Source organism: Scardinius erythrophthalmus, assembly GCF_964197995.2.
Source record: "Scardinius erythrophthalmus genome assembly, chromosome: 12".
NCBI lineage: Eukaryota > Metazoa > Chordata > Actinopteri > Cypriniformes > Leuciscidae > Scardinius > Scardinius erythrophthalmus.
This window is the reverse complement of record NC_138232.1, coordinates 1,489,442-1,501,941: the sequence shown is the minus strand read 5'-3', so window position 1 is coordinate 1,501,941 and position 12,500 is coordinate 1,489,442. Positions and strand designations below refer to the sequence as shown.

At 36.3% G+C, this 12,500-nt stretch overlaps 1 protein-coding gene across 1 annotated transcript in view; it reads right to left on the bottom strand.

Annotated features, from left to right (window-relative positions):
• gli1 (GLI family zinc finger 1) overlaps positions 1-11,948 on the bottom strand; it is a gene marked incomplete at its 3' end in the record, with an annotated part of 56,655 nt that extends 44,707 nt beyond the window's left edge. The window contains exon 1 of the mRNA XM_081379687.1: positions 11,499-11,948. The remainder of the gene's footprint in view (positions 1-11,498) is intronic.
• Positions 11,949-12,500: the final 552 nt, after the last annotated feature.

Here is a 12,500-nt window from a genome sequence, read left to right as displayed (position 1 = left end):
TTATTTTTATTCCTCTCTATGTAAAGCACTTTGAATTCCCATAATGTATGAAATGTGCTACATAAATAAACTTGCCTTGCCTTGATTGGGCGATTCCATGTCACATGATACGGATTTCGATAAGTTGTACTCCATCTTTTAACACACTTTCAGAGGCTCATTCATGTGTATTTCGCGCTGTAACTGGTGTTATTAAGGCGGAAGAGAAGATCATGTGCTTCTCTCGAGCTGAGCCAGAGCGATCTCACGCCACAGCGACAGAACGTCATTTATGTTTTTGAATTTCGTAAGAAAATGGACTTAATTTGAAATCTGAGACTTCAATGTTTCATATCAATAGTAACAAAGCACAAAGATTATTGTGATTTATTGGATGGGATGCGCGCTACAATGTTCCATTCATTCATCAACTGAAAACAGGATGACTAATCGATTCTTGCGATTTAAGAATCGATATCGGTTTGTAAAAATGAGAATCGATTAAAATCGAGAAATCTATATTTTTTTCCCCAGCCCTGGTGTTTCCACACACAGGGAATAACAGATCTCTTTAGTATCTCATTTTAGTCTCTGACTTCTGACCGCAGATTTTGCCGCACTTTGAAGGTCCCAAAATACTGTGACATCATTTCCAACAAAATCAGGCCAAAACGAAGTTATTTCATTTTTCCGGAAAAGTTCGCGCCGGCTGGTAAACTAACACTTCTGAGCTCCCATTGGTCCGTTGTGGTGATGATGTAATAGGTGGGAGTGTCTCTGAGGCTCCGCCTTCTTTGAGGTGTAAATCTTCTCCGGTTCATTTCTTTAGTTCAGTCCGTCGAGTAAAAACATGAACAAACCGGAGAGACGCTTTAGAGAAGAAACTGAAGCTGTAATTCTAATTCAAATTGCGCAAATTGTAATTGCGAATTGAAAATGCGCCCAATGGAAACATGTCAATTTCGCAAAAACTCCCATTTATCGCAAAAAAGTGTTTCCGCTCGCATGAGGGGGTTCTTCAGGCAATTCGAAAAAGAAATATTTCGCAAAACTGCAATGGAAACAGTTTTGCGCATTTACAGGTCACCTGATGCAGATGAGGAGGTGTGTTTGGACAGAATACGAGACAGAGTTCTTTATTAAATTCATGTAAGACAAAATAATTACAGGAATAATTGATTCTAAACCTCAAATAAATGCCACAATCAAGACCTCAAAGCAGATCTGAGGGAGAAACACCCAGAAACTCCTCATATGAGCCGCTCACAAGTATAATAAGGGTCGTTCCTCACCGTTAATGCTTGGAAACACACAAACATCTCCTGCGATTAATAATAATGGCCAGTGCAGTGGCTGGGATACAGTACATAAACCCACCAACATCCGTCCCCATGGTTTTTGGTGTGATTTTACTTATCGCAAGAGGAAAAAATTAACTTTGTCGCATAACATCAGTTAATGGAAACGCCGTCATTTCGCAATAGTTTTTTGTCGACATTTAGAAAAAAACGCTAAAGTTTTGCGCAAATCTGTAATGGAAACACGCCTACTGTTTATCATGTTTAGTACTGTAAAGCTGCTGCTTTAAAGCAATCTATTATATAAAGTGGGATATAAAAAAACATGATGTGACTTAACTGAAGAACTGAATCTCAGAGCTGGTTCAAACATTCACATCTCTATGATCAGATGCTTTCTGAACTGCTGTTTTCTCACCGCTGTCATTTTTGTTGTGTGTTTATTTTGTTATTGAGAGGAAAGCGCTGCACATATTTACATATTCATCTAAATGTGGATGTTCGCTAAGAGTTTATCACTGATGAACTTCTTTTCACCCCTAAACAAAGAACGAAAAAGTGTTTCGCCGTGAGTATATCAGGGCTGAGATCTCGTCTGAAACTCTAGAGGGCGGAGCCTCAAGCCACACCCACTTATTACATCATCACACGTGAACATGTACAGTCTTTTTCTCAGGAGAAACATCTGAGACAGAAAGTCTCCACCAACAAAAACAAGCTGTTTAAACGAGTTGTCGTTTATTTTGATCATTCTTTCCTATTGAAAATGTCAAAGACCATGAATAAACTATATTTGGAGATAAATTGGAATATTAAAACTTGCTGAGCTGGTTTCATATGATTCATTTATTCGGAGGGTAAACATGAAGTGAACAGGTATTGAAGTGAAAGGTAGAATGAGTTGATAAACAGGTCTCGCCATCTAAACCTCAAACTATACCTCTCATATATACACTGACAATGCAATCATTTTCAGAACAGGTCAATAATGTGAACATCTGAAACACTCATGATGATTACAATACATTGATAGTCTTCATCGGGGACAATGGCTGCTTGTAAAGCTCAATTGTCCCGACAGTTTCGTAACATAATCGGTGCATTTAACTCGAAAGCTACACTGCAATCAGCGTTTCCTTTCTGAGCTCTCGTCTTTCACAGATGCAAAAAGCCCCAAAACCAGCAAGAGAGTTATTATCCGTTTTATTCAGATCTCAAACCAAACCCGGAGAGACAGAGGTGTGGCGAGAGAAAACAAGCGTGGTTTAGTGGCCAGAATGGGCCGCTTCATTATTTAAACATTTATACATTTGCTTATGTTCTGTTCAAACATGACGTCGCGAGATTTTCCACCCCAAACCGGTGTCCACGTTTAATGTCAAACAATGACGAAGAAGCACTTGCAAGTGTTTTCTGAAGGAAATGTTCATGCAAAAATGAACTTAATTGAACTTGATGATTCTGTGAATCACCCCTGTGTCGTTCCAAACCTCTATGACTTTGTTTCTTCAGTGGAACACAAAAGCAGATGTTTAGGAGAATGTTCACACTGCTCTTCTCTGGAGTTTGACAGTCACTGTTTTCTTGCACTGAAGCATCAGCATTGTGATGATAAACATCTGCTTTTGTGTTCTAGTGCAGAAAGAAAGTTATAAGGGTTTGAAATGGCATGAGGGTAAAAGTAAATAATAACAGAATCGTCATGTTGCACAAGGATGTTTATTGGCATCTACGACTCCATGAAGAACCTTAAACATCCATTTGACAAAAAGGTTCTGTGAATTTTTTTTATGTAATTTATTTAAAATAGGGATGCATGATACATCGGCCACCATATCGGTATCGGCTGATATATGTTAATTTTTAATGTAATACTTATTGGCCTGATAAGAAGATTATGCCGATATATTAAAGCCGATAAACAATGCATTATTTCCTTCAGCTGAGACACTTCAGATGCGCACTGTTCAACATGATGAATATAAATTGCTTGAAATATGATTGGAGTCACTTAAAAAAAGTGCAGTCTGACATACGGGCTACATAAAATAATAATGAGAATGTTATAATTGTGTGTTTGGGACATGGATTTTAATGGTGAGACTTTTGCTTTTGCAATCAGGCTCTCAAAATTTATATAAAAACCTGGATTTCAAAATGTAAAGAATTATCGGTTATCTGTATCGGCCAAAAATTTTCATATCGTTGCATCCCTAATATTTATATCAGTAATAATTACGTTAAGGGCAACATGTCGGTCATTTAAGCTACATAAAATTATAATGAAAACATTTTAATTGTGTGTTTGGGACACAGATTTTAATGGTGAGACTTTTGTTTTCGTAATCAGGCTCTCAAAAATTATATAAAAAACTGGATTATGTTTTATCAGCCAATATATCGGTTATCGGCTTTCAAATATAAAGAATTATCGGTTATCGATAACGGAATTTTGGTATACCAAAACTTTCATATCGGTGCATCCCTAATTTAAAATAAATGTTAAAAAAATCTCCAAAAGATTCTTTGCGGAACCAAAAATGTTTTTTCTATGGAATCACTGCAAAAACTCCCTTTTAGGAACCTTTATTTTTAAGAGTGTGGGGGGAATTATTTCTTTAATGGAAAGAAAGAAAGAAAGAAAGAAAGAAAGAAAGAAAGAAAGAAAGAAAGAAAGAAAGAAAGAAAGAAAGAAAGAAAGAAAGAAAGAAAGAAAGAAAGAAAGAAAGAAAGAAAGAAAGAAAGAAAGGCGAATAATGCGAATCCAGCAGACACATGCACTGTAAGAGTTGAGAAGACGCGCAGCATCAGTCCTGAGCTTTATTCTCTCTCTCTTGTCCTTCATGAATGAAAGAGGGACAGAAAATAGGAAGGAGGAAAAGCCTGAGAGGGAATAAAAGAGGGACGGGGGTATTTAGCGGGTTTTACCCTCTCTGACTCCTTCCTTCCCTGCCTGGGTATCTGAGCCCCGGCTCGGGCCGATGACTGGATGGACAGCTGCTATTAAAAGTTGATTGTTTCAGGTTCACGGAGTGTGAAAGGGTGTTATTGGGGTCTACGGTCCCCGTGAGGGTGGTCTCCGCGCACGGAGAGGGAGAGAGGGGGAGGCGAAGGAAAGTGTCACGTGACACGAGTCTCGGTGCGCAACCCCAAAGAGGAATCTGGCGGAAAAACACACCACTTGTTGCCGCCTGCCTTGGCCAGCTTTAGTGAACGCCGTCTCTCACACACTTGGATTCACACAGTAAAACACAGCAAGGAACATCCCACCCACAAACACACACACACACACACACACCTATTTAGACTAGACAGACAAAACCTGTAGTTGCTCTGAAAGACCCTTAGACTTAAAGGGATAGTTCACCCAAAAATGAAAATTAGCCCATGATTTACTCTCCCTCAAGTCATCCTAGGTGTATATGACATTCTTCTCTCAGACGAATACAATCAGAATTATATTAAAAAATTACCTGGCTCTTCTGAGCTTTATAATGGCAGTGAATGGCCGTTTCTGTTTTGAAGTCCATAAAAGAGCATTCTATCCATCATAAAAGTGCGTCTATCCATCATAAAAGTGCATCTATTCACGATAAAAGTGCATCTATTCTCGATAAAAGTGCATCTATCCATCATAAAAGTGCATCTATTCTCGATAAAAGTGCATCTATTCTCGATAAAAGTGCATCTATTCACAATAAAAGTGCATCTATCATCATAAAAGTGCATCAATCCATCATAAAAGTGCATCTATCATCATAAAGTGCATCTATCATCATAAAAGTGCATCTATTCACGATAAAAGTGCATCTATCCATCATAAAAGTGCATCTATCCATCACAAAAGTGCATCTATCCATCATAAAAGTGCATCTATTCACAATAAAAGTGCATCTATCCATCATAAAAGTGCATCTATTCACAATAAAAGTGCATCTATCCATCATAAAAGTGCATCTATTCACAATAAAAGTGCATCTATCCATCATAAAAGTGCATCTATTCACGATAAAAGTGCATCTATCCATCATAAAAGTGCATCTATTCACAATAAAAGTGCATCTATCCATCATAAAAGTGCATCTATTCACGATAAAAGTGCATCTATCCATCATAAAAGTGCATCTATTCACAATAAAAGTGCATCTATCCATCATAAAAGTGCATCTATTCACAATAAAAGTGCATCTATCCATCATAAAAGTGCATCTATTCACGATAAAAGTGCATCTATCCATCATAAAAGTGCATCTATTCACAATAAAAGTGCATCTATCCATCATAAAAGTGCATCTATCCATCATAAAAGTGCATCTATCCATCATAAAGTGCATCTATCCATCATAAAGTGCATCTATCCATCATAAAAGTGCATCTATCCATCATAAAGTGCATCTATCCATCATAAAAGTGCATCTATCCATCATAAAAGTGCATCTATCCATCATAAAGTGCATCTATCCATCATAAAAGTGCATCTATCCATCATAAAGTGCATCTATCCATCATAAAAGTGCATCTATTCACGATAAAAGTGCATCTATCCATCATAAAAGTGCATCTAATCACAATAAAAGTGCATCTATCCATCATAAAAGTGCATCTATTCACAATAAAAGTGCATCTATCCATCATAAAAGTGCATCTATCCATCATAAAAGTGCATCTATCCATCATAAAAGTGCATCTATTCACAATAAAAGTGCATCTATCCATCATAAAAGTGCATCTATTCACGATAAAAGTGCATCTATCCATCATAAAAGTGCATCTATCCATCATAAAGTGCATCTATCCATCATAAAGTGCATCTATCCATCATAAAAGTGCATCTATCCATCATAAAGTGCATCTATCCATCATAAAAGTGCATCTATCCATCATAAAAGTGCATCTATCCATCATAAAGTGCATCTATCCATCATAAAAGTGCATCTATCCATCATAAAGTGCATCTATCCATCATAAAAGTGCATCTATTCACGATAAAAGTGCATCTATCCATCATAAAAGTGCATCTAATCACAATAAAAGTGCATCTATCCATCATAAAAGTGCATCTATTCACAATAAAAGTGCATCTATCCATCATAAAAGTGCATCTATCCATCATAAAAGTGCATCTATCCATCATAAAAGTGCATCTATCCATCATAAAAGTGCATCTATCCATCATAAAAGTGTATCTATTCACAATAAAAGTGCATCTATCCATCATAAAAGTGCATCTATTCACAATAAAAGTGCATCTATCCATCATAAACGAACTCCACATGGCTCCGGGGGGTTAATAAAGGCCTTCTGAAGCGAAGCGATGAGTTTGCGTACATGTACAAGGAACATCCCACACACACACACACACACACACACACACACACACACACACACACACACACACACACACACACACACACACACACACACACCTATTTAGACTAGACAGACAAAAGCTGTAGTTGCTCTGAAAGACCCTTAGACTTAAGCTACATCTACACTCCTCTCTTAAAAAAATAAAGGTTCTTCATTGGCATTGATGGAACATTTAACTAGGGTTGGGAATCGAAAATCAATTCCAATTCTGGAATCGGATACTTAAGGTCAGGAATCAGGTACTTTTTATAAAATTAATATTTGGATTCCTCTTATCGATTAAGATCTCTTCCATGTCTTTTTGCACTTGAACAGACCAATACACACAAAAATATGTTAAAATCTCCATGTAAAACCAGCCGGTTATGTCTTATGTTAACGTAAAAAGTTAACAAAGAAAGCGCATGTGTAATAATGCAGTGGATCCGTGCAGCTCTTAAAGGGACAGCAGCCTAATATTCCTCTATAATAACACTAATATTCCTCTATAATAACACTAATATTCCTCTATAATAACACTTATATTCCTCTATAATAACACTTATATTCCTCTATAATAACACTAATATTCCTCTATAATAACTAATATTCCTGCTGAGTCTCTATAATAACTCTAATATTCCTGCCGTCTCTATAATAACACTAATATTCCTCTATAATAACACTTATATTCCTCTATAATAACACTAATATTCCTCTATAATAACACTAATATTCCTCTATAATAACTCTAATATTCCTCTATAATAACTCTAATATTCCTGCTGAGTCTCTATAATAACTCTAATATTCCTGCCGTCTCTATAATAACACTAATATTCCTCTATAATAACACTTATATTCCTCTATAATAACACTAATATTCCTCTATAATAACACTAATATTCCTCTATAATAACTCTAATATTCCTCTATAATAACTCTAATATTCCTGCTGAGTCTCAATAATAACTCTAATATTCCTCTATAATAACTCTAATATTCCTCTATAATAACTCTAATATTCCTGCTGAGTCTCAATAATAACTCTAATATTCCTGCCGTCTCTATAATAACACTAATCCAACAACAAACAAAAGACAAAGAGAAAATTCACTCGTTCTTGACTGAATAACTTTTGTAACAATATTTGTAATGAATATTTTATTTTTTAAAGTGCCGTGCTATTTTACATTTGATTGCAGTTTGTGTTCCTGAACACCTGAAATATTAAAACACTGTTTATTTCAATCGTATCTTTGTTCAGTTGTATTTATCTGTGCTAATTTGCGATTACCAATTAATTTATTTGTTGTTATTTTATTACCAAGTGTTTACTTGTCTTTAATAATGCTTGGAATTGATATTAGTTCAGCTAGTTGTTCTTGCTGTGGTATTTTTAAACCATATGCAAAGATTCCTCATGTAAGTGTTCTTTAGCCTGTTGATTTTTGCTCATGGTATTCAGATACAATGAAATGTTTTGCAATAAGACTAAGAATAAATGTGAATGATATCTACATTGTTGTTTTTTACCTTATTGGAATCAAAATTAGGAATCGATAAGATTCGGAACTGATGAGCAGAATCAAAATTGTTAAAATTAAAATGCCCAACCCTATATTTAACATCCACGGAATCTTTCCATTCGACAAAAGGTTCTTTACAGTGAAAAAAGGTCCTTTAGATTATTAAAATGTTCTTCACCCTAAAAGAAACGGTTGTTTTAAGAACTGAAAGGTTCTTTAGGGAACCAGAAATGGTTCTTTAGTTGCATCTCGAGAGCAACGGTCAAACGCGTCCATCAAGGCATGTTTATATGGAAGAACAATGGAAAATCTGCGTTTTTGTCGAGCTTTTTGAAGACTTTTACAGTTATGCTAAAGATAAATGCTACTTTGTATCTTCATATTACATTCCTGCAAAGATGGCAGAAAATTTACTCTCAATTGCTGCATCAAAATATGAGGCTTTTAGACCATTTATGATTGATTAACGATTAAGTGCGACCTGGATTTTCCATTAAGTGCCGAGATATTTTGATAATGATAAAATGATAATGGCAGAAGAATAACTTTATGATGTCTGATTTCTTCTCGGCGTGCTTTTATTACGTGTTACACATTCGATATATCACGATACTGAACTCATAATACTCCAAGACATATGATAAAAGGTTAACAAAAAATTAACTGTTGATTACAATACAAAATTTGCTCTTACATTGAGTGAGTAAATGAATAGGCTTGGACTTGGTGCTGAAACCCAAAGCAAAGGATAATAGAAACGCCAGAATAAAAATATTCATGATTCTGAAGCTGAAAACAGAATTATGTTAGACAAATATTCTTGCACTCGGACACTAACTAGATATTTAAAATAATAAAGGCCACTTATACTGGTAACATCAGACATCTGGTATTATCAGGACACACACATATTCCCCCATTGCATTATTATACATTATATTCAACAATAGTAGTTTAATGTAGAACTAACCCTGAAACTCTTGAATTTTTTCTCACACAGTAATTTTCATTTTGGGTGAACTATCCACAATACATATAGTGACACGATATGTTTACACCCCTAAACCCGGATATTAGACAGATGTGTGTGAATCAGTGATAGCAGAATTAGTACCGGACCTTCATCGGACAAGTCCGGTCTCCGGTTCTCCACCCACATCTTAGCAAAAGGTGACACACATGCAAGGCCTCTTTAGCACTTCGGTGTGTAACATCTCAAGCTGTCTCCAGGGGAGGCTTCTGGCCAGATCTGTGTCGAGTGTGATATGCTAACGGAAGCCTTTTGGCTCTAACGCAGGTCCATCAAACACTAATGAGCTCGGGGGGGAGAGGAAGACACCCTACAGAGTCTTTCTCACCTCAGGAACAGACTCCGCATCAACCTGGAGAAGATTCGCAGACACCGACCTCTTCATGCCACTAACAAGCTTTCAGAAACACTATATACTGATTCTACAGTGTCCTGGTTACATATGTTACATGTACTTACCATAGTAATAACAGTAAATTATGCATAATTGCATGCAACTAACCCTCAACCAAATCCTAATCCTATCCTAAGTACATGTAGTTGCTTAATATTACTCAGTACTTAAATATATAATTACACTGTAACAATGACACCTTAAAATAAAGTGAAACCCACTTTACAGTAAGGTTCATTAGTTAACATTAGTTACTGTATTAAGTAACATGCACTAACAATGAGCAATACATTTGATACAATATTTAATAATCTTTGTTAATGTTAGTTAATAAAAATCCAGCTGTTCATTGTTTGTTCATGTTAGTTCACAGTGCATTAACTAATGTTAACAAACACAACCTTTGATTTTAATAATGTATTATTAAATGTTGAAATAACTGTGAATATCATCTAAAACTGATGGCATATTACGAAAAACAGTTGCATTTTTGATTCTGGAGGTCAGAAAAATACTTAGACAAAATAAGCTTTTCCTAATCACATAATGGATTGGACACACCAGTAACTTATTTTAATTCAAGATCATTTGCTGTATACTTTTCTTTAACAACAACAAAAAAGGTGTAAGAATTTTTTACGTTAATGTTAAATCACAAAAAAACACTGAGAACTGGAGCTTTTTGACATCAGGCCCATCTATTATTACATACTAGACTCATATGAGATTTTCACACGGCAATTACACAGATTAATGAAGATTATATTAGATGTCTGTTCTTCCCCCATTCTAAACTTTCACAGCCTCCCTTGATCTAACATAATATGTAGTTTATGACCACAATCAAATGTCACAGCTACAAAATACAAAATACCCAATCCGGGATAATTACAAAAAGTGCATATATATATATGAAAACTTTAGCCTATGTACCTTAAGGGCTATAGAAGATTAAATATAATTAAATGCTGACATGCAACATTTTGTTGTTGTTGTTTTGTGTATCATATCTTTTTTGCATGAGGAAAATCCCCAATCCCTAATAATTTTAAAAAGTGCATATAAACTTTATGAAAACTTTATGTCGCTTACGGGAAATAGACAATTAAATATAATTAAATGTTGACATGCAACTTTTTTTTGTGTGTGTGTGTGTGTGTGTGTGTGTGTCGTTTTAGAATTCCAATCTTTTTTCACGAAGAGCTCCCGTTAAAACACACGTAGCCAGTGGCTCCAGTATAGATAGACACATTTGGAAAAAAGATATTCGTCACTTCAAGTATTTCCCGTTACAAGAAACAGCTGTTGAGATTCGGCCTGTGGAAGAGCAGACTGACCTCCACACTAAGACTATCACGACTATCACATCATCAAATTATATGCAGACGAGAACCAAATGAAAACTTTAAGCATGCACAATAAAAAAATAAATAAAAAAGAAGAAGAAGAAGCTCTGCTTATTTGCACTGTCTGAGATACGACTGCGAGACCACCAAGATACTGAGGCATAAGTCCCGAGAGACCACCATCATGCACAGCAATACTCCACAAGCTCTGCAATAACGGAGAATTCAAATTCAAGACTGAATAAAGTCGCGCTGAAAAGTTCGTGACATTTCTGCATTCCGCTCCTCCGTGGCTTTTAATGACATCTGAGCTCGTGTTTAATACGCTTTAGCCTCTTCTGTGTGTCCATGTTACTTAAACACTCTTGTGTTCGGCATTTACTCAAGAGACCCTCAGCAGCTGAGTGTGTAATAGACACACATGTTTGGATTGTTAATCAATACGCAAACATTCCACTTGATTAACACTCCAGCGCACTCACTCACACTGATACAATGTAGCATAAAAGTTCGCATTCTGTACATGAGATTTAAGTTATACACATCTTCTGAACTGAAGGAATAGCGCGTTACCTTTGAAGACTGGATTCTGCCTTCATCAGTCTGTGTGTGGCCTCACTGGGATCCCAGAAAACTCCACTTTTCCCTGGAAAACTTGGAGCTGAAAGCCGAGAGCGTCCCGATGGGGGTTCGAGAATTTCCAATAAAGCCCCTCTTTCTCCTCACACACACACACACACACACACACACACACACACACACACACTCACACACACATAGATGCAGATGCAGATATGAGCGCTAAACTCTCCTCTTCTCTGTGGTGTGATTCTCCTTCAGGCTCACGCGAACACAAACAAACTCCACAGAACTTTTCTCTAAAGTTCGGGTTTTAGAAAAGACGGTCCATATTCGGTGCCGCCGGTCCCGTGAGCCCAAAGTTGCAGCGCGAGAATGCGAGACCTCCCCCTCCTCTCTCTCTCTCTCTCTCTCTCTCTCTCTCTCTCTCTCTCTCTCTCTCTCAGACTCCGTGGACCACCCCGAAACAGGAAGTTCACTTTTTTGTTTTTCTTGAGGGGAAAAAAGAGAAAGCCCTGCTAGACAGCGTCATTCCTACATCACCAGTAACTCCAACAATAATAATAATAAATAATAATAATTATTATTATAAAAAGTACTGCTATTTAGCCGTATAAAAAAATATTTTAGAAATTATATATTTTTTAAACCTGGAATGGAATGTATGCGCTCTGAACAAATTAAGCAGTATAAATATCCCAATAACCATTTTATTCAAAATTTGAGCTGTTTCCTTTTTTTTTTTTTTTTTAGTGTAGTTTTACCATAAAGTGGAATGCGCTGCTTGTGAACGCTCGCGTTAGACAGACACGCGGCGCGCCGCAAAACCCGGAGCGGGATTGAGTTTGGGTTTGGAGGTTTGATGATGTGTGAAGGGGAGATAGCCTAGAGATAGAGAGAGATGTGTGATAAAAGTCACCAGACATAGCTAATTATATGGGTGTAAATATGAATTAATATGCATATCAAACATATTTTCAAAGCACTGAATAAAAA